Consider the following 22,477-nt stretch of genomic DNA (forward strand, 5'->3'; position numbering starts at 1 on the left):
GAATTGCCCTCGAATTCCCCAAAGGCCCCCCCTTGCCAGAGGTTATGCTCCCCCCCCCCCCCCCCCCCAGGGGCTGTCCATGGTCACTTATGGACTGGGGGAGGCACGAAGTCCCTGGAGCCACCCCCCTTCTGCTGGGGACAACCCTGAAGAGCCATTCCAGCTTCAGAGCTGGGTGGGGGTAAAGGGGTGCTGCGGCCTCTGTGGCCACCACACTGTGGCCCAGGGCACCTCCCCCCCAAGTCTTGCTTGTTTTCACATTAATTTCCAAGCACTGGAGTTCATCGGGGTATTCTGAAGCGCAACTTGGGCTGTGAGTTACTGTCTCTTCGAGGGAACTGCCACCCTCTCATAAGCAGTAGAGAGAGAGGCTCTCAGCTGTGGGAGGGCCTAACAGGTCACCAAGGCCACATCCCCGGTGTTGCAGATGGGGAAACTGAGGCCCGGAAACAGGAGCTCTGAGGGCTCCTGCATGTGGGAGCAAGACTCAGTGCACATGTGTGGCTCCCAGGGGCCCAGACCCATGGACGCTGCTCGCAGGGTCGAGGGTGTGGCCTAGGATGTGCTGGGTGCCGACCTGGAACGGAACTGTGAGGCCCTCGTGCCCGGCCAGTGCCCCACCACCAGTGCAAAGGACGTCCTTGGCTGACAACAGCCCTTCCAGCGCCTCAGCCCACTCAGTCACCTGCCCAGGCCCTGGGGCAAGGGACGGGGCTGCGACCGGGTGGGCATCTGCCCTCCAAAGCTCAGGACCACCCCACTCAGGTGACGCAGGCCGAGGAGAGCTGCAACCAGGTGGCAGTCAGCCCTTCTCGGGTTCAAAATGGCCAAGAGGAGGCGCTGGGTGCTGCTCTGAGGGGAGATGCGAGCCCAGGCCTGGCCCCTTCCCCTGGAGACAAGTGGGCTTCCCAGGTGTTTGCCCGGAGGGACTTGGCTCAAAGGAGCCAGGAGGTGAGGCTAATTGGCACCTCCTGCCCACCTGTAGGAGTTTCGAGGCGTGGGGGCTGGGCAGGAGGTCCTGACACCCCTTTCTGGGTTGGAGTGTCGTGTTGGCTTGGCCTGCTGGAGGAGTTCAGGAAACCACCACAGAGGCCAACCCTGGTTTCTCGGCAGGTCCCGGGCGCAGGCTGGATCTGTGAGTCCCTGACCTCCTGTTCAGGGCCTGGGCACCCTGTGTGCCTTCCCCAGCACAGGTTCAGGCAGGTGGGGGCCAGGGAGCTGGTGGGAGGCCCCAAGTTCATGGCCCGCCCTTGGGCCGTGGGCAGTGACAGCTGGTTCAACCTGCCTGTTGGTGCCTCAGGCAGGACCACAGGGCGCCGCCCAAGAGAGAGGTTCTCAGTCCTGCCAAAGTGAAACAGGTGGACCAGGGAGGGGGGGGGCAGCGGGCACCACTGCAGCAGGGCAATGAGCAGGGGAAGGGTGCGCTGTCTGTGCAGAGCCCTGCCTACTCCTGACTCAACATCAGCCTGAGTGTGGCAGGGGGGCAGGGGGGCAGGGGGTGGTGCACAGCGGGGCAGACATGGTTACCTGTCAGACCACGGCTCCCCCCAGCAGGGCCCTCTGGGATCCGGGGCCTCTCTTGACACCTGACACAAGGGCAGTAATGCCGTTCTTTCCCTGAATGGCTGCATGGACCGTCGCCTGTGCCCTGGAAGGCGCTCACCTGCCCGGGTCCTGGGTGGGACCACCTGGTTTATGAGGCGTGGGGGACACAGCACAAAGCCTGCCCACAGCTTTGAGAGGTTCCCCTTCCCACCACGCAGGCGCAGTGTGAGAGTCGCCCCCAAGTCATCCTGCCTCATCTCATTCAATGCCTGCAGGGACGTGGTGGCAATGAAGTGACCAGAGATGCCTCTCCCCCGCTGCAACTGGTAGTTGGCAAGCAGCAGGCAGCCGGCATGGGCATGTCCCAGAGACCCCGCCCTGCCCCAGCAGAGCCCTTTGTGCAGCTGTGCCCGAGGGTGGACATCAGGACCCTGTGGTTGGTCACTCAGCATCATGCTGGGCTTGCGTCTTGGCTGCCACTTTAACACCTGCACCTCCTCTCGGAGACGGTCACCTCCTGACTGTGGGGAAGGTTGGTCTGTTTAAGACCAACCACTTCTGCCAAGGCCAACAGCGTGGATCATCTCCAGAGGGAGATAAAAACCCTGCCCAGCCCAGCCCCTGGGCATCTGCCCTCTGACCTCAGGGTAGCCTCGGAAGGGGCAGGCAGGAAAGGCAGGGCGCCTCTGAACCAGTGGCCAAGCACAGCACCCTGGGCACCGCAGGGCAGAGGGCAGAGACTAGGATGCTCACTTCAGTGCCCCACCTGAGAACAGGACTGGATCTGGGCACCTGGGAGACCCATCCAAGGACCCTGGTGCCCAGGGTCACTGTGGGTTGGAGGCGGAAGCGGAGCAGGGCCGTGTCCGGAGGTGCAGCTGGGCAGTGGGGGACGCCTCCCCGGTGCCTTCCGGGGACTCATACGTGTGCACGCTGAGGGTTGAGGGGAGCCCCCAGCTGGTCCTCAGATCCAGAGCTGAGGGTGAAGACAGTCCAGCCCAGGTGGTCAGCAGGCCTCAATCTCCATCCATGGTCAGCCCTCGGGCTCCCGCTGGTCAGTGGAAGCGAGGAGGCCGCAGCCAGCCAAGGGGGCCCTGGGAGAGCCTGTCTGGGCTCTGCATCCAGGCTGTGGCCTCTGCGCACGGGATCATGCCCCGAGGTGGCCTTCTGGGGCACCAGTGGCTTCGGGCCTTTGCAGGAGCCCTCTGGTGAGGAAGGCTCTGGGGCCTTCCATTCGAGGCAGCCGGGGGCAGCCTCCAGTGGCTCCCCTGGCGGGACTCTTGGAATTCCCTCAAGGCCAGCTGTGGTGAGGCCATCTCACCTTGGCCATGATACCTTTGGGGTCAACATGCCCCTTGTGCTAGGGCCTTGGATGAGTGGGTGGTGGGTGGGTGGAGGTGGAGGGGTAGATAAGTGGATGGATTGGTGGGTAGGTGGATGGATAGATGGATAGATGGGTGGATGGGTGGATGGATGGAAGGACAGATGGATGGAGGATGGAAGCAGGCATGTCCAGGTGTTCGTGGTTATGCTGTCTTCTCAACCCTTTGAGAGAGATTAGGGATCCAAGTATCTGTGAGCGTAGCCGGCTGCCATCAACAGAGAGTGGGCCTTTCCCAGCTGTGTTCAGAGAGACGTAACACAGAAGAGTAGATGCCACTCTTCTGGACTTCAGGACTGAGGAAGGGGGCCACACGCCAAGGAACGTAGGGAGCGTCTAGAAGCTGAAAAAGACGAAGCCATGGATTCTCCCCTTGAGCGCCCGACAGCCCTCAGTGCTCTCATCCCCTCCAAGTCGGCGGTGTCCCCCTGGGAGGCCCGAGCGAGGCTCTGAGCATAGGTCTTCCTCTGCAGGAGCACCGGGCGGGGAAAGGGCCATGCTGGACTCACGTCACGTGCGTGGCCATCACAGGTGGACAAGGGGCTGCTGCTTATGGAGAGGCACCTGGAGGGGGTGGGGCCCTGGGTGCAGGATCTGCCCAGGGTCTCAGGGGACAGGAGCTGGTGCCATTCCCACCCTGCAGACAGCACTCACTTACGGTGCCCAGAGCGGGGGGGGGACCCAGGCAGCAACCCCGTGCCCCCAGCGTGGACTGCAGGGCCTCTGCACGCTGGTCTCAGTTCAGAGCTGCGGGCAGCCCGGCCCTCGGGGCCCCGGAAAACAGTGCTGCTCAAGGGTGCTCCCGGGGGCCCCGGAGAAACCCGACACTTCATCCCGGCTGCAGCCTCATCCTGGGCGCCCCCGCAGAGAGGGGAGCGCCTGTCCACAGGGCAGCACAGAAGGAGCAGCCGCTCTACCAAACAGAGCATCTGGTCGCCACGGCAACCACGCTCTAAAATCAGAGCCGTTGTGTCCCCGGGGCACCTGCCATGGAAAGGGCGGCTCTGAGGGCCCCAACCCCTCTGGGGTCTGCGCTGGTGTCCCTGTGCTGGCGGCTGTCATCACAGGCAGCGCGTGGCCTCGCTCCCACGGCCTCGTGCCACGTCCCCACTGGTGACAGTCCCCAGTCGGCTCCCTGGGCTGCCCTCGGGGTTCCCTCCCAGGGAGGGGGACCAGCAGTCCGCACTCAGGAAGCCTGGACAGAAGCATCAGCCACAGACGCAGCCGGAGCCCATGGCCAGGTGACCCTGCAGTCACCTCTCAGAGTGCCCCCACTTTTAGAGCAGCCATGCAGCCCACCAGGCCTGGCCACCCCACACGGGACACTGGTCATGGCCCTTGACCCTCGTGTCTCTCCCCTCCCCCACCCACGCCTGGGCAGCCTGGGGTGACGTGGTACCCCTCAGTCACACACATGGCCTCCTCTCCTCCCGGGCCAAACGGGTTCCTCCTCACTGAACTCTCTTGTCCCTTGGATGACTGACCCCTTCCCCTAACAAGGTGACCCCGGCGGGTACCCTTCAGTGTCCACCCCCACCACTGGGCATTTCTAGAAGGAGTGGCGCTGAGAAGTCTGGATTCCGCTCTGCATGTGACCTCTGCCTGCCCCCCGCCCCTCCCCCCGTCTGCGTGGAGAGGGGGTCCTGGATGCCTGGCCCCAGGAGCGGCCCGCCCAGCTTCCTATCTTGGACTCTCGTACAGCCACACGGTCTGTGGCTTTTCACAGACGCACATGTCTGCGTCCCCCCCGTCACAGTCAGGACACAGACAGCACCCCTAGAACTGCCTGAGGCCCCCCTGTAGTTCCCCCTGCCCCCCAACCCCGGACCCGCGTCTCTGTCCGCTGTCACCGCAGCGGTGTCTTCGTGGGACCGGCCTCCTGCCCTGACGCTACGCCCCAGACACCCGCTGGCGGCCGTGACCCTCAGGCACCGGCTCTTTTCACTGCTGAGCCGCGCTCCGTGACGTGGGCGCGCCCCGGTGTCTCACCGGTGTCCAGAGCTCCTTGTGGGCCTGCCCACCCGGCTAGTGACTGGATACGTGCAGCGACCAGCTTAGCCTAACCAGCCGGTCCAAGCAAGCAAATGAGGATGTGAGGCCTCGGGGCCCGGAGCCCTGGCACACGGGACTGTGGTCTGGGGCTGTGCGCACCGCCCGGCTATCGGCCCTGATCAGCAGACTCCTCAGCACAAGCAGGGCCCCTTCCTCCGGCTGTCCCACTGCCGCCACCACAGCTGGGACCATGTTCGCTGGCCAGGCCTTGGTGAAGGCCGTGGGGGTCTGCAGCCGCCCAACCCGCCCCCCACCCCCGGGCCTAGGTGGTGTCATAATAACACCAGACCCTCCCCATCTGCCCGCCTGTCTGTCCGTCCAGCAGCTGCCCTCCCCGCGCTGGGCTTGCAAGTTACCCACCTGCTCAGAGGGCTGTGTTTTCGAGGCGATTCTGTCTAGACCAAGCTCTGAACCACCAGTTTCCCAGAATACCTGTGCCCACCCCCAGGACAGTGTTGGCCTCCTACTTCCAGTTTGCTCTCTGATTGAAGTTGAACTTCCAGGTTGGAAAGTGCGGAATCAGAAGTGTGTGGCCCGTGGGAGATTTCGCAGAGTGAACACACCTGGTGGACCCCCTCCCCACCCCCAGGAAGCGAAGGTTAGCGACAGTCCAGGCCCTGGGCCCTTCCCAGTCACCGCCTGCCCCTGGCATACACTGGACGTGAGTGCTGCCTGAAGTGTGATGACCGGGGCGGAGGGACACGGCTCGCCACTCCGCGCCACGCGGTGTCGGGACAGCGGGGCAGTCCATGCACTGTGCCTGCCTCCTCCCGCCAACCCGCGGTGCCCAGTCCCCTGTAAGAAATGGTGGAGACCAGTGTATACAGTTGGCGCTCCGTATCTGCAGATTCCCCACCATGGACCCAGCAGCCTGTGCAGCTCCTGCCGGGGTTGTGTGAGGGTCAAGCGCGCAGGGTGACGGTGTCTGGGTGTCATTCTCCTCCCGGGCCCCTGAGCTGCCAGCGGGCAGGTGACTCTGAGGGGCATTGATGCCGTTTGCCCATGAGGCCGACTTCCCGGGACACAGGGTCCCCGAGCCCGGCCGGGCTGCCCCTCACTGCATTGTCACTCTGCTCTTTTGCTTAATGGGGCCCCACAGCCTCACTGGTGAGAAGCAGACGTCCCTGCTGGTCTCTGAGCCCCGTTCCACCCAGAGAGTGCCCGCAGGCCAGGCGGGGACCTTTGACCTTTAACCTAAGCCACAGCCTGCAGAGAACCCACAGCAGGCCCCAGCTGGAGACCTTTCCTCTTAAATCGCGACTTTTGGGGCAACGTCTGGCCGGGGGGCACTGAGACAGTTCTCAGCTCTGGGGTCCTTCTCGTGTCCAGGGAGACGCTGGCTCCAGATCACGTCACAGGGAGACTCGAGAGATGCTCAGACCTCCACCCCTCGAGGGGAGGTGGAGGGCGAGCCAGGCAGGGGTCGAGGCCATGGAGGGTGCGACAGCCAAATGCAGGTAGCTGCTCGGAGGCCGAGCTCCCTGACCCTTCAGCCTCCCTGCCCCTGTGTCCAAGGGAACTCAGCCGCTGCGCACACAGTGGGGACAGGACCGAGCCCAGAGCCAGGCCGAGCTCCAGAGGTGGTGGGGGTGGGGGTGTGCAGGGTGAGGCTCTGCTTTCAGCCCAGACCATCCCTCCAGCCAGCCCTAATTAGCGCCAGCCTCCGGCCAGGGGCAGCTGTGTCCATCCCAGCTCTCGGTAAGATGGGCAGAAAGAGGATGAAGAGAAGCTACCGCAAATGCCTCTGCATCATAGCAGGTGGAAGGAGCTCAGGAAGGGGCCACCTTGGGTCCGGGCTGTCACCTTGGGGCCACCTGGCCCCCATGCCAGGCTGGCACCCAGCGTCCACATCTCCTGGAGGGCGTGTCTCCCAGCGGGGCCAGGGCTCATGGCTGCCCTGCAGGCACTGTGGAGGAGAACTTGATGAGGACGCTGCGGCTCTGAAAGCCAGAGCATGGGAGTGAGGCACAGGCCCCGAGATCCTCAGGCTGGATGCTCCCCACTGCCAGGCGCAGCTTCAAAATCCCCCTGGGGCCCGACGGGCAGCTGGACTTCCTCAAAGGCACAGTCAGGGCGGAATGCCGGCCTCCCCACCCAGCTGGGGCTTATCTCTGCACTTCATTCCTGGTTTCTGTAGAAGCCAGGCACGCCCAAGAGAAAAAACCAAACCACCCAGAAAACTGAAGAGACAGCTGACTCCTCCCAAATCAGAACCACGAGAGAGAGTGCCCCCCATGGGCGCCAGGGAGGAACACATGTGGGGGGACCGGGAAGAGACCCGAGACCCCTCTTTCCCAAATACACTGGGGGAGCTGGCACTTCAGGGCGACAGGAAACCAATTCTCATCCACGAAACACAAGCTTGGGATTTCACACGAACTGGGTCCCGACAGCCACGTTGTCCTGACAGTTTTTGTTCTTGCCGACAGCATGTTGCAGAAGGAGCTCAGTACCGGCACACTCTCCCAGGAGAGCCATTGGCAGGGTTAGTAGGCTTGTTTTTCTCTCTTTACTTTAATTTTATAAATAACACCACGCGGGCCTGTTTGAACCTCCCTCCTCCAACCTTGTGAAATTGTCTCCTTTGCAACAAACAGTGACGCGAACGTTGGGACACCCGCCCCTGACGCCCGTTTGCCCGTGGCCTTGGGGTGATTCTGCCTGAAGACGCCCAGTGGCCCGCCGGGGACCCGCAATGGGGCTGGTCCCACTCTTGCTTGGTGTCCGTCTGTTCTTCCTCCTTTCCCCTCCACTTCTGTGCTGCTCGAGCGCAGCCTGGGGCCGCTTCTTTCCTGGGGACCAGGAGTCTCCCACTTTATTCTCAAAGGCCCTCACCACTCAGGCCCTGCCCAGCGGGGCGTGAAAACTGCCCCCACCCCCGGCTCCAGCTTGGCCTGTCAGCTCACGTGGGCACGGTCACCCCCGTGTCCTCTTACAGTTTCTAGAGTTGGGGACCTTGTCCCCATTGCTGCGTTCTGAAACCTGTGCATTTCGGGTTTTACTGTGAAAGTCTTTCATAGATACTGACCGATTCACCTTTAAAGGCACAGGGTACAAGCTTCTTTCTCCATGTGCCCGGCCATTTGTCCCAGAAGGTTTTATTGAGAAATAGCCCCGCCCTGTCCCATTCGTTCGAAAGCCACCGTGTGGTTGGTGGGTCGTCTGTCCACCCAGCCGGGCCCCACCCACACGGCTCCGGGACCCGTGCGGGGCCTCCCTTCCTGCGGCTCCTCTGGAGCACTGCTCCCGACACATGTTTGCAGATGGCACCTCTTCTGGGACTGTCTCAGTCCTGTTTGCTGACGAGCTCTGGCATTTTAAGTGCCTGAAGCGCTCTGAAGTCTGAGTTAATCCCCGTGAAGCAGCCTGCGGATCTTGAGCCCTCACAGCAGAAAGAGAACATTTGGCAAACGGGTGTTACAATTCTCCAAACAAACTTATTAGTTAATGCAGCCCGTCACCATGACAACAGGCGGCACAAAAACAAGCTATCAGCCCAGATTTATTACCGGGGAAGGGTTAGCTAATACCATTCCAGAGGTATATTATTTTCCACTTTTGGTTACAATAAAAAAAAATCTAATTTAAAATCCAGCGTGAGAGCACAACGTGGCACAAAGCCCCCCGTGCGGGAGCAAAGCCCCGGGGCCCGCGGGCGCCCGAGTCTGCGTGGAGCTGCGAGCCCGCCCACGGCCCACAGACCCCGGCAGGAGGCGCAGGCGCAGCGGTTGTCGGCCCCTCGGCCACGCCGTCAGGGGCGTGGCTGGCACAGGTGCACCCACGGCAGTTGGCCGCCCCCTGACGCCAGTGACAGAAGGTGTCGGTTGTGAACCAAGTCCTAGACGAGGGACACCAGCCACGTGCCAGGCCTCTTTTTAACCCTGCCCTCCAGCATGCTGCAAGGACGTTCCCCCAGTGCACGAGGGGAGGGGCCGGCGCCGGCAGCGCCGAGCCACAGCCCCGCGGGTGAGAGAGGCTGTTGCTGTAGCCCTGCCGCTGCCGCCCTCGCCCTGGGTGTCCCAACGAGTTTGTCCCGGAGGGGGCGCCCTGCCCACAGCCGCTCGGCCGGGGTCCCTGGAGCCAGGACCGGCCTCCCTCGCACCCACGTCCCCCTGCGCCCTCATTCGCTTTCGCGTTCACTGACCCTCTGCCTGAACACCCCCTCCCTGCGGGCCCACTTTGCCCTCCCCCACAAGTCACAGCTCAGTGTGGGTGCCCCGCTGGGTGACAGTCCTCTGCGCGGCGGCGGCCCCATGGCCACCCCGCGGCCACCGTGCTGCAGCCTTGCTCAGTTGCTGTCCCTGCGGTGAAAGGGCCGTTTCCTGCTTTTCCAGATGATTTTCACGTCGAGCGCAGGGGCCTGGGCTTCAGCTGCCTCCACTGAGGGTCAGATGGGCCCCCACCGGTGGATGGAGCATCCAACCACCTGGCTGGGCCTCGAAGAGGGAGGAGGATGCCCGCACAGGCGGGGTCTGGAAGGGACTGCGTAGTCTTGACGCAGGCGACAGGCTGCTCCCGCGCCCCCCACTCCCCCTCTAATTTCAGGCCTTGGCTGTGAGGGCACAGACCACACACAGTCCACACTGTGCTTGGGAAAGGTTGTGCGTGACGCTTTCCCAAGCCTGGGTCTCACGCCCGAGCCGGGGCGGGACCCGCCTCTGTGAAGAGTGGGGTGCGCAGGAGCTCACTCCAGACCCAGTGCGCAGGCAGGGCTGCTGGGCCCCAGCAAGAGTGCGGTGAAGGCCGCCCTCCTGGGTCACAGGGCTGGAAGACACAGCGGGGGTTGAACCTTGGCCCTGGTCATGGAGCCCTGCTCTGACCTAAGGGAGGGGTGCCGGACCCGGTAGCAGGCCAGCGGCCTTCCCCTGGAGTCTCGGGCTAAATGGTGGTCTGACCAGGGCTGTCTGACAGTCAGGGCCGGGAGTCTCCCGGTACTGTCCAAGAAGCACATGCCCGGCCAGCCAGAGCAGGTGGACCAACCCCCTTCTACTCCCTCCCAAGGCGGAGGCGGAAGCCCAGGCCCACCCCATGCCCTCACCTCGCCCGCCCCCTGGGCTGGTTGCTGCCCACCTCCAGGAGGGCCACAGAGGCGCAGGGAGGGCAAGCGCAGTGTTTCACCCCCCATCCCCCGCACCCCACCCCAGGCTCGGAGCAGAGCTGTGACCACCTGCCTGCTGGCTGGGCCAGAGGCGGTGGGGCTCACCTGCAAGGCTCAGCCGGTCCTGGGGAGGATGGCAGGGGGAGGCAGACAGCCCTGGTGGGCCCACTCCACTGTCTGAGCAAGAAGCAGCCTCAGCAGCAGAGGGGGGACCGGGGGCCTGGGGGCTCAGGACAAACAGGAGAATGGGAACAGAAACTTCCCCTTCCCCCCAAGCCCCAGCCCCACTCAGGGTTAAAGTCAGCACCCAAACCCATGGCCGGTGGAGAGGGGCAGGCCGGCTGGAAGGAGGAAGGTTCAGAGCAGAGGGCCTGGTGGGCAGATCTGGAAAGGAGCCCTCAGTAGCCGGGGCCAGTCCTGGGGGTAGGGGGCAGACCCGCACTGAATGGACTTGGGAAGTCTGGACCCTGTGGGAGGGGATTGAGCAGCACCCCCAAAGGAGAGGAGACACATAGGATGCAGTGTGGGTGCAGGGTAGGCCCTGCGTGGGTTACAGGGAGGTGAGCAGGGATCTCACCTGGAGGCTCCTATCTGCTCAGCCAGGTGAAGAGCCACGAGAGGGGCGTTATGTGCAGGAGCAGAGAGGGAAAGCCCACTGCCCAGGGAAGGAGGGACGAGGGCTGAGGGCCACCACTGTCCCTCATGGGGCTGGTGGGAGGAGAAATGTGGAGAAGTGGGGGGACCAGCCCACGGAAGGTGCCGTGTCACTCCCAACCCCTCTGGGCCACTGCTCTTCCTGTGGGAGCAGCCCCCCTTCCCCGGGTCACTACCTGGGGCACCTCCCGAGGGATCTGGGAGGCTTTGACCTTGGGGCATGTCTGCAGGCGCTCTGACCGAGGTAAACAGCTTGTTCCGCCCTTGAGCAGATGCTCTGCCCGGTTCACAGAGTCATTATAAACCCCTGATGGCCGGAAGGAGCCGGAACACAGCAGACTGGGCCGAGGGTGGCCCCAGGGTTCGTCGCTCACCATTCCCTCAGGACCAGCTACGAAGGCAAATTGCTGGGGTTTTGTCCAACTCGAAGTTTATACTGCCGGTAGAGATGACACCAAATAAAGCCACCGAATACGGAAGCTGTGTAAACACAGTAAAGTTGTTCGAGGTGAAAACTGAGTGGAAGTTGCTGATAGCATTGAAAACTATGGAGCCGAACCCGGAAGAGGGAGAGCGGGTGGAAACAATCAACAGAGAATGAAACTGGCAGTAGGTAAACATACTCGTTACATTTGTTAGGATGTAGATTGACAGGAGAAAGTCAAATTCGTAACAAAATTTCAATCCATGCAGAATGTTCTGAGAAACGAGGCTGTGTAGAAGTTACAGCCACCAGAGAAGCTGCTTAGAGCTGAAGATGCAGTTGCTGAAATTAGACATGGATGGAAAACAAAAGCAGAAATCCTACAAAAATGGGTGCGTTGAATCATCGTGGAAAACAAAAATGGAAACAACTTGGTTGACTGTGCCGAGTAGAAAATTGGTCCACGACCTAAACTGGCTTAAGGGGATTAGCAGCAGGAAATGCCTCCTCTTGGCGTAAATCTGATCGAGGGACGGCTGGTGACCTTGAGTCCAGGACTCTCAGGGTGCATGTGTCTACAGAGTCAGAACAGTGAAGGCCAAGGCCGCCTGACTCGGGAGGGACCTGCAGGGACGGGCCAGCCATCCCGCGCCCGTGACCGCCCACCGAGTCAAGCACCGCCCCCTCCTGCCCTTCCATGGATTTACTTACTATCTGGTCCCTTCAAGAAAGAAACCCTCTTTCTTTCTTCTAGATCCAGCCTGGTGGCCACTGTGGTAACCAGGTGGAGGCACCTGATTGAAGAAACGCGTCAACTGAGACCGGGAGAGAAGGGACGCCGTAGGAAGAGCTGCCTGCCTGCCCTGTGCCCAGGGCTCCAGTGGAGCCTGGAGTCCGCCGGTCCCGGATTTGCCTGCTGGGTGAACCAATCATGTAGGTCGGGTTTTGCTCCCTGTAGCCTAAACCCAAGGAGCCCGAACAGTTCTCAAGTTGACCTCTGGACCGTGTCCTGCGGCCGGTGTCAGAGAGTAATGGACTAGGCGAGTGGGGAGCCAGGAGCCTGGGGGTTGCAGTTCTGGGCGGGGCCAAGGCTGGGCTCCTGGCCTTGAGTGTGTACGTCTGGCAGAGCAGCCGTGAAGGTCAATGTCGCTGCAAAGGCTGAGGGATCTGGTGTTAAAGTGGGGGTGTGCGACCCACCTGGGACTGCCATCTAGGATGGGAGTGGGTGGAAGGATGAGCCAGCTCCCCAAGTTCCCCGGGGAACGTGAGGGAGGGGCTGGTCAGGCGGTGTGTAGACCAGGAAGTGTCCAGGGTGGCACACTCGGATGGCAGGAGCCTCACAGCCCAGGAAGGCCACCTCCTGAGGAACGATGGCCGGAGCTTCATAAAGTTCACGTTCACCTGCTCAGCTGTGCCCCTGCCCCCACAGATTCACCCCATAAAGCCCTAGCTCCCAGGACCTCAGTGCGTGAACTAATTTGGAAATAGGCTCATTGCAGATGGGACTCGCTGAGATGGTGTCCTGATAAAAGGGGACACTGGACACAGACACACACAGGCAGGCAGAGCAGAGGCCCTGGATCACCAGCGTCTGGCAGCAAACCGCCAGCCCCGCTGACGCCTTGATCCGGGACGCGCTGCTGGGGGCAGGCGCCCGGGCAGAGGCATTTGTGGTGGCAGTTGGGACACGAAGCTCCGAGACCCCACAAGTCGCACCTGAGGCATTTCCCCAGGAGAGATGGGTGCGACTGTCCGTAGCAGCCCAAATCAGAAGCACCCCCATCACCCTCCCATGCGTGAGTGGGTGAACACGTGCGGTCCATTCCGCGGCGGAAAACTGCTCAGCAAGGAAAAGGGACAGTCCTGGCACGCAGGACGTGGACGAGGGGTCTCTGCGGTCCTCGGGCTGAGAGCGAGGCCGGACCCCAGTGAGGAGACTGCCGGGGCTTCGGCTCGGATTCCGGAAGCTCTCTGCTGCAAAGCCGGCCCTCGGGCTCACTCCAGCGCTCCTGGTTGACGGGCATCCCGAGTCTTAATGGGGTGACGCGTCTCAAAACTCATTGGACCTACCGTGTGCCACAAATACCTCAATAAAGGGATTTCGATGTTTAAAAATGGGACTGAACACAGGAGACGAATGTGGTGGAGGCAGAGCCGGGGGTCTGCCCCCCGCCGTGTGTCGGCGGGGCGGGGTGTGGGTGGCTTATGACAACAGGCATGTCCCAGGCCTGTCCTCCATCAGCCAGCTGAGGATTCATTGGGCACCAGGCAATTTTCTAGGCATCAGATTGCAGGGGTGAACAAAAATGCATCTCACACTCGGGGGAGGGGGCGGGGGGGGGCAGGGAGACAGGAACAAAGAGGCAGGTGTCCCATGTGCCAAGTGGTGGGTGACACGGACTATGAAGGAAAACACAGGGGGCCTGGGAGGGGCGGAGTGCTGCTGTGCTCACCCCCCCAGGGAGGCTCTGGTAAGGTGGCGCTTGAGTCAGACCCTGGGGGGCTGGGGCCCCGAGGGACTGAGCCGCAGTGGCAGCGAGGGGAAGAGGGGCCCAGGTGGAGGACAGAGGGGCCAGGTTGTGGGGGGCCAGGAGCTCATGGGAGTCGGAGGCAAAGCCAGTGAGGCGGTGGGTGCTGGCTGAGGGGCTCTGGATGGAATTTCTAGTGAGCCAGGAAGACTTCGGGGACCTGACCAAGCGAGGGACATGGTGTGACTTACGGATTTCCAAGGGCCCTCCGTTCAGGGCAAGTGGCCTCTGTGACACTGAGCTCAGAAGGTGACCGCTCTGTGGTTATCGCCTGGAAGTTCTCAGCGACCTGATCTTGGGGACTGTTTTCCAAGTGAAGTCCGAGGGGACAGTGGGGCACTGCGGGGCATGCAGCTGGCCCCTCCGACCTGGGTCTCAGCTCCCACAGCCTCCCCCTGCCCCACAGCTGTCGTCTGGGTGGCCAGGGTGGCCAGGACTGGGGAGCAGCTGTGGGGATGAGGGAGCCCTGGCCTCGCTGGGCAGGACACAGATGGTTGAGTTCCCTGTCTACTCGCCATGTCCACTCTCTCGTGAGCCACCCCAGGAGACCCCATCCCTGTCCTGTCCTGTCCTGGTGAATCCTCAGCGCCTGGTGGCCATGTGCCCCAGAATCCCTCGACGCCTCCACTGGGCACGCCCCCACTTTCTGAATCAAACCCTTCCGTCTCAGGCCTCCTCTCGAGCCCCTTTGCCTTGCAGCCCGAGGGCTGCCTCTCAGCGCCGGCTGCCACAGGCTCTACAATGGTCTCCTCATTTGTGAACCAGAGAGCTGGGGACCCAGCGAGTTCACTTGGGAAAGGGTCACAGAGCTCAGCCTTACCGAGGTCACATCCGTGCCCCCACCACCCTGCCCCCATCCGGCTCTGGTCCTGTCCCACCCTTGGGCTGGGGAAGCTGCCCTGACCAAGCGGCAGGGTCTGGGAGGGCCGGGGCCGGAGAAAACGCATCAGCTGCTCCTTCCCACACAGGAGACCACGATCCCAGCCGGGCACAGCCTGGGGACTCTCGAGTGGCCCACAGAGCCCCTTGCCCTCCATCCAACTCCCCAGGAGGTAGACCCTTTGTCCTCCCCCTCCCCGCCACCCCAAGGAGCCGGACCCGCAGAGACCAGCCTGCAGACCCCCGGGCTCAAGGGCTCCGGTGCCCGCTGTTTTGCTTTGGACCTGAGCGAGCGCGTCATTCCTGGCAGGGCTGTCGGCCATTTGTCACCCAAGTCATTTCTCATTTTCACTTAACGGGAAGTGAAAGTGTCCCCAGGTCACCGGCCCTCAGGTGGGGCCGATGCTCTGGGAGGTGAGGGGGAGGCGGTGGTACGCCGCGTTCTTTCGGGGAAAAGCACGAAGGAGCATGGAGCACGGAGGGCCCACACCTGACTGGCGGGCGCTGCCTCCTCACCTCCCTGAGTCCCGGGCGGAACGGGGCCTGCTCGGGGCCTTCAGCTGGTTCGACAGTAATTTTACCCGCCCGCCCCGCAGCTGTGTCCTCTGAGGGGCCACTTGGTGGCTCCGTGGGGGCGGGCTCGGCCACGTCGGTGGGGCCGTGGCCCCCAAACGTGACGGGGCACCGGAGGGGCCTTTGATGGGGTGGCAAGAGGTTGACAATGGCCCAGGCAAGGCAGTCTCGGCAGCTGCTGGTCACGGGACCACTGGCTGTGGAGACAGGCTGGGACAGCCCCCCGCAGGCCCGGGAGGGAGGTTCTCGCAGGAGGGTCTGCCTTCTGGGATGTGGGGCTTTGGAGAGCACCTGGGGCCCCACCCCATGGCAGGAGAAGGGCATGGAGGAGGAGCGCAGGCGGGGGTCTTCCAGGCAGGATGCCCAAAGTGCTGTCCACACGGCACTGGACTCAGGGCACAGCAGTCCCAAAGGGCACCAGACACTAAAGGTTCGGTGACTTACAGCATGGGATGCTGGGAAGTGTAGTCCCTAACAGCATGGGATGCTGGGAATTGTAGCCCATAACAGCATGGGATGCTGGGAAGTGTAGTCCAGCTGAGCGTTGGGGCAGCAGGGTGTCCACCAGAGGCCCCAGGCTGAGCACCTGGGACAGGCAGGCAGGAGGCCCAGAAGCTCTGCCATATGAGGATCAGATGGGAGAAGTGAGGATACGCACCCTGAAAAAGGAAATTCAGGGGCGCGGGCAGCTTCAAGTCCTTGAAAATCTGAGATAATGTGACGGTGAGACATGGTGTGTGGCCCAGGGCTGTGCCTGGTAGGGGCTGCGGGGCTTATCAGGGAGATGGGCAGACCCGCCCTGCAGGTGTGTGGCTGAGGTCTGGTGAGACCGCTCCGTCCAGCACGGTGACTGAGTCCATCTAACAGTACTAGCCTCACGGTGCACCGGCTGTGATGCCCGCACCCCCCAGATCAGAAACAGAAGCCCAGACAAGGACACAGGATGGCCAACGGGGCTCCTCTGAGGAATCGCCACCCCTCTCCCGGAAAAGCCTTCATCACCTGCATGTTCGAGCCCACAGGACCGTGGAGAAAAGGTCAAGCACTGAGAGGGCCTGTGGGTCTCCACAGGCAGCAGCAGCCGGCCAACCAGGCCTTGCACAGGGGCAGGGCTGCCTCCCGTGGCCAGGGATCCAGAGCCACCAAGCACCGGGGCCCTAACCGTGGAGCCCGAGCGGTCTCTGTCTCTGCACATGATCGGGAGGGGCCCGAGAGCCCGGCTCATCCCACTGCGCCTGCTCGGCCAGCACCTCCAGTTTCCTAGCTTCCTCCCCAGCACCAAGAATGAGATCAGGGAGGGGTGTTTTGAGGGCCACCTACCCACTGCAGAGTGGACAAAGATTGTTACAAGGCAGGACTTGCGAGCCACCGTGAGCTTTAAACAAGTACCACACATTATCATTGCCCTGTAATGTTCCCAGACGGGAACTGGGCGGAGGGGCTGGGGGAGTGGGTGGTGCGTCCGAGACCCCGGGCAGCAGATGCGGCGGAAAGCAGGCTGAGGGGCAGGACCTGCTGCGGCAGCCGAGCAAGGCAGAGGCCTAAACTCCTGGGCCAAGGCTTCTGCTCGGCGAGAACTGGCCATCCCCCGGAGGCACTAGAATTCAGTTCCAAATGGATGGGGGAGAGCGTCCAAGACCGCGGCTTCAGACTGACTCAGGTCTCTGGAGCTCGTGTGCCTGGAACCCACCATGTGGTAGAGGCGGCCCAATGACAAAAGGAGCCCTGGGAGCAAGACCCCTGTTCCCACGAGAGCCCAGCCCGAGGTGCTGCTGGAGGAAGTAGAGTCCTTCTGAGGAGCCACGAGAAGAGCGTCCCACAAGGACCATGCGCGGGAGGGTGGGCTGTGGTGGTGAGAATTATCGGGGTGGAAATAAAAGATCATGCCCAGGTCCCCACATCTCATCTCTGCCCGTCCCGCTGCAGAGGAAGTCCAGCCTTGCCTCCACCAAGCTCAGAGGAAGCCCGGGGTCCAGTCTCTGCCCCAGGCTGCCCTCCAGCCAGTGCTGCTGAGCTGCTGTGCCCAGGCCCACGCTTAGACCCGCACTGGGGGCCCCTGTGGCTGCAGGGCTCGCGCTGCTGCCATGCTGCCCACGTGGCTGCCACAGAGATGCCCTTGTCAACCCTGATTATCGCGGGCTTTCAAACTGACCAGTCTCCCCACCAATCTCCCTCCCCATCTGTTGCGGGCCTGTGCTGGTTCCTCCCCTCAACCAATCCGGGCCCTCTCCTGGATTAGACACTTCCACTTTATGGTGGTCGCCTTGGCCTCTACTGCAACTGTGCCAAGCACAGGCATCCCCCTCCCCTGCTCCCCCTCCCCCTGTCGATAATCCCTGTGCTGGAGGGCCCACTGTTCCCTCTGGGGGTCCCTCTTCCTCAGCAGGGGTGTCCAAGCCTTTCACGTCTCTGGGACACACTGGAAGAAGAAGAGTCATCTTGAGCTACACATTAAATACACAACTGAAAACTGATGGGCAAAAACAAGGCTTTAAGTAAATTTACGAATCTGTGTTGGAACACATTCAGAGCCACCCCGGGCTGCATGCAGCCTGTCCCTGCTTCTACGAGATGCCAACGGGTGTGAACGCGCTTGGGGGGGAGGTGCTGTGCTCCCCTGGAGCGTGGGAAGCTGTAGCTCCCGACATAATTCAGTTCAGCCAGTTTTGCTCCCCTCTCATTATCAATCTCCAGCTCCCTGCAGTAACACGGACTCCAGCAGCCGCCCCTCCCAGGCCGACATCGAGTCTTAGTCCCAGAAGAGAGGTGGCTTTGATGCTCATCCCGTCCCGTGGTGCCTGCCGAAGGGCAGAGTTCCATGGTGGGAGCAACACCTGTGGGGTGGGCATCACATATATTGCCAATCTGGGGTCACCTTCAGCTCCAGCTGTGCAGGCCCCCCCCAATGGCATGAGGGCCGCGGACCAATTCCAGGGGACTGTGCTGCTTGGGTGAGCCTATCTTTAACGCCTACTCAAAACCCCCCTAATCCGACAGAAAATCGCAGGAGCTCGGTCCAAAGACCCCCCCTTCCCCAGAAAATCTTGGAGCCTATCAGCAAATAGGTCACAGAAGCAGACAGGCCACAAGGCACAAGCCCTCGGCAGCAGGGCACCTGCACTGGGCCGAAGCCCACCTGGCTGGGCCCCTGGCCCCGCAAGGCACAGCTCTGCCCAGGCCCCTGGACCGCAGCACACCTGCTCCAGGGCGGCGGCACAGCTGAGGCCGCAGGATGAGCCCCGCCTGCGCGTGTGTGCGTGCATCCAGTGCAGCTGGGGCTCCCTCTGACCCCCCGCTGGGCCGAGTCAGCCAGCCGCGCTTGACGGCAGAACTGCTGACCGAGGTGTTTGGAGCTTGTTTATCTCTCGGCTCAGAACACATGCCTGAGTGTGTTAACTCCGAGTTCCACAGGCCAACCAGACCGTTCATCCAGAGCTGGGCGCCCTCATGAAACCGGAAAAACACCAGCGTTCGGGTTGCCCGTCACCACCAAACCCAAACAGCAATGACAGCGACTGAATCTCTATGGGCGCTTTATTCAGGTGACCTGCGATCCGAGAACACAGTGGGCTCACCCCCTACAGACCACCTTCCCTTCTCTTTCCAGGCCAGACTTTTCATAACAGGCAATAAACAAGGTGTGGTGAGGGCTTTGAAATTCAGGGAGGATTAGGTGAAAGGAGCTGCAACATCCCCATCCTGGGCAGTGAGCTGTTCCCAGGGGCAGTGGTCGTCTGTCTCTCCCTGGAACACAAAGGTCAGGATGCCTCCAATTTGTCCCCAGGGGGTAATCTTTAGCAGTGCCCCAGGAGGTCGGCTGTTTTCCCAGGAGCCAAGACTGTAGTTTCTGAAACGAAAGCTTTAACATATACATTACTTGCTAGCTTTATAACTTTTTACCTTAAACTAAAATTTTACAACTCTTCAGTCCCCTATCGTTCCCAAACTTCAGTATGAAACTATCTCATTTCTATGAGATCAGAACTTAGCATTGGACTGTCCGGTGGGGGGTTTAGGAATACACCTAACTGCAGACCCACATAAGAAGGCACACTGTATGCAACAACAAGCTATGATACTGAAGAAAATGACAAGGATAAAAACCATAAATGCCTCTCGAAGACCAGATGTACTAGGCAGCCAGGAGGTTAGTATAGACCCGTCAATGCCAAACAATCCCTCTCTGTTTGATATTGGACACCACATCATTTACTTGCTTTACCTTATGCTCTATGAGTTGTGAACTATCAGTTAGGTTAAAACACCAGAGTCCTTTAAATTCTTCACATCCATGATTATGCCTTAAAAGTAGGTAGTCTACAGCTGCACGATTTTCTAGTACTGCTTCTCTGATTTGTCCTAGTTCTTGACTAATGGCACTGATGGCTTGTGAGGTGGCATCCAAAGCTTTTCCTGTAGCGCAGGCTCATCTCCTTATTTCTATATTCAAATAAATTACCATGGTTGGCATGACAAATATAGTTAAAGACACATATTCAGCAGGGCTAAAGAGGTGTAAGTCACTGAAACAAGGGAGTAAGGGAGAGATCCCGTCGAATCTGGGTCGAGTGGGGCTTTGGAGGCATAAATGCCGTCAGTCTCCCCAGAAAGCATGGTCCCCCAGAGTGTTTGCCTGAACATAAGAATGGACAGTCATTCCACATGTCAGAAACCATCCTGTGGGCCGTTTTACATGAGCATGAGCATGAGATACATCGGTGGTGGTGGTGCGATTCATTTTCACATCTGCTGAGAGCACAAGACGGTTTTTAGTACAGTTGGCAAAAGTTACACATCCTCTAGCTGGGGCTACAATACCGACTTTCAATGAAAACGTTTCCCTGTCCTTTATAGTCACCACTGGTGCCCAATTATAAATATCAGAGTAGGTCATTTTCTTTTCAATATGTTCAAATACAGTGCAATTTCTACGGCTCTGCAAAGGGGTACAGACACCTATAACACATGAAGCGAAAGCTTGTTCAACATACATTCCTCCTGCAAGACAAAAGTCAGAAATATTCAGAACTGTTTTTGCTAAATATCCCCAAATATCTTCATCCCGTCTGAAGGGAATACGTTGTCCGTAACAAGGGGTTAAACGAGAGGTAAAGAACAGAACATGAGTCATTGTTTCCGAAAGATGACTTTCAGATCTTCCTCCAGGGCTTTCTTTATCCGGCTGTGAGGGGTCCAAGGTTTCGTTTCTGCCAGCCTCACCACGGTGGGGTGGTGAGGAGTACGTCCCCAGGTCCAGCCCACTTCCCTCCTGGTTGGCTTTCTGGAGGTGCTGTCACCCAAATCTTGAGTAGCACCTTGTCTGCAGGCTCAAAGGAACCCAGCACACCTGTGGGGGAAGAGTCTCTCATACAGGCAAGGCCATTCGTCACAGCTAAGGCCTGGCTTAAGTGTTCATTTTCTTTACCTTCAGTTTTTTATCTGTATACACATCTCCCACCCCACCTGTGACCTGAAGTGGCCACCTGGACACAATTTCACAGGGACTCCACTGAATCCCACTTCGAGGAGCCACCCTTATCCTGAGCAGGGCAATAGGCAAGGCTGGATCCTGATGCAGATGAGCTTCCTGACACAGCTTGGCTACATTTTCCTTCAGGGTGTGACTCATCTTCTCTACCTTCCCAGAAGCCTGAGGAGGGCTTCTCCATGCCATGTGGAGTCTCCCCTGGGTTCCTCAAATTTACTAACCTTCTGTGTAATTTCTGAAACAAAAGCAGGTCCGTTATCGCTCTGGATGCTGCCAGGGAGGCCAAAGTGAGGGATTATTTCCTTCAGTAAAGCTTTCACTGCCCCCAAAGATGTCTCCATTCTAGTAGGATAAGCTTCTATCCATCCTGAAAAAGGCGTCAACAAAGACGAACAAATATTTCCACTCTCAGACCCTTGGCATCTGAGTACAGTCTGTTTGGCAGACCTCACGTGGGCACTGTCCTTGGCGTTGCTGTCCTTCTCTCCTTTGATGGGGATCTGTTTGGGGTTGTTCTTCCGGCACACAACACATCTAGCAATTTTCTTATGGCTCTAGAAATTCTGGGACCTGTGAGCCACAGTTTGACGCAGGTGGTTAAGGAGTCTCTTCTACAGTGTGTGGCCTCGTGCAAATGCTTCATGACTGGCTCTACTAAATGATCAGGAGCACGGTATAGCTCCTTTCTTATTCTTTTTCCATCTGCTATCAGGACCTTCTTCATCAAAACCTTAGCCCTTAGCTTTCTCTAAGTCTGCATTCGAATATTCAAGGTCAAATTGTGACATGTCCAGAACAGGTACCAAGGGCATTCTAAACATTCCTTTAGCGGCCTCTTTTGCTGCCCATTCAGCCAGATTGTTTCCTCTAGCCACCTCAGTGTCCTCTTTCTGATGTCCCGGGCAGTGCATAACTGCCACCTGTAAAGGCACCTGAACAGCACCTAATAATTTTAAAATTTCTGCTGCATGCTTAATCTCCTTCCTATTGGAGGTTAATAGTCCTCTTTCCTTCCAGACTGAACCACGTGAATGCAAAATCAAGAAAGCGTACCTTGAGTCGGTGTGTACATTCATCTCTTTTCCTGTGACAATTCCAGCTCCCTCATCGATGTGATCAGTATGGCTTTCTGAACAGGGGTTCCTGGTGGCAGGTCTTTGGCCTCCACTACTCCTTCAAGAGTCACAACTGCACACCCAGCCTTTCTGCTTCCTTTGTCCATACAACTGCTCCCGTCTGTATAGAGTCCAGCCTGCTTCTTCTAAAGGATGGTCCTGTAAATCAATTCTGCTACAATACACTTCATCTGCTATTCAGCAGTCATGTATTAGCACAGCCGAGTCGGGCTCGGGGAGAAGAGAGGCAGGATTTAATGTAGAGTTTTGAGGGAGACGTTGGGATTGGCGAGAAGAATGCCTTGGTACCTGCCCGTTCTTCCAGCAGCGAGCCACATATTTCCCTTTTGCTCCAGCAGGCTCAACACTTGCTGGGACACATAACTGGTACAGGCTGTCCCAAGGGAAACTTCTCAGCTTCCTGCAAGAGCTCACAGGCGGCTGCCAGTCTCAAGTGGGCTGGCCACCCCTGGACAGTGATCTAATTTCCCTGACAATTATGCGATGGGCTGCATATGTCACTAAGCTTTTGGGTGAGGAATCCTAGGACAATGCCCTGTCTCTCACACACATATTATTGAAAAGGCTTCAGTAGGTTTGGAAGCCCCAAGGCTGGTGCAGAAGCCAGGTGCACCTTCAGACACTCAAAAGCCTGAGTGCACTCCTTTGTCCACTTTAAAGGGCTCTATTCTGGTCCCTTCAGAGCCTCACACGGTGGTTTGGCGATGAGCCCAAAGTTT

This window comes from Desmodus rotundus, chromosome 2 (assembly GCF_022682495.2).
Source record: "Desmodus rotundus isolate HL8 chromosome 2, HLdesRot8A.1, whole genome shotgun sequence".
Taxonomy (NCBI): Eukaryota; Metazoa; Chordata; class Mammalia; order Chiroptera; family Phyllostomidae; genus Desmodus; species Desmodus rotundus.